The sequence below is a fragment of the Wasmannia auropunctata genome, unplaced genomic scaffold (assembly GCF_000956235.1).
Source record: "Wasmannia auropunctata unplaced genomic scaffold, wasmannia.A_1.0 LD336101.1, whole genome shotgun sequence".
NCBI classification, from domain to species: domain Eukaryota; kingdom Metazoa; phylum Arthropoda; class Insecta; order Hymenoptera; family Formicidae; genus Wasmannia; species Wasmannia auropunctata.
In genome coordinates, this window is record NW_012026789.1 from 5,719,976 (window position 1) to 5,720,553 (window position 578).

Sequence of the window (578 nt, forward strand, 5' to 3'; positions counted from 1 at the left end):
TATCCCCTGTGTGCCTTGTCGACTCAGTCAACACGCGGCGAGGGAATTAGCCGCGCGCCCAGCCCCGTGAAGCGAAAGCAACACGCGGCGAGGGAATTAGCCGCGCGCCCAGCCCCGTGAAGCGAAAGCAACACGCGGCGAGGGACTTAGCCGCGCGCCCAGCCCCGTCGGCGAAAGCAACACGCGGCGTGGAACTTGGCCGCCGACCGCTCGTCAGCCCCGCCGGCGGTAGGCCCGACGTACGCGCTAGCCTGACCGAGCGCTAACCTGACCGAGCGCGAGACCGAACGAGCGCTAACCTGACCGAGCGCTAACCTGACCGAGCGCTAGCCCGACGTGTCAGGCGAGGCACTTGGCCGTTGAGCGCCTGTCGGCCCCGTCGGCGAAAGCAACACGCGGCGCGGGACTTAGCCGCGGAGCGCGCGACAGACCCGCCGGCGGTAGGCCCGACGTACGCGCTAGCCTAACCGAGCGCTAACCTGACCACCGAGCGCGAGACCGAACGAGCGCTAACCTGACCGAGCGCTAACCTGACCGAGCGCTAACCTGACCGAGCGCTAGCCCGACGTGTCAGGCGA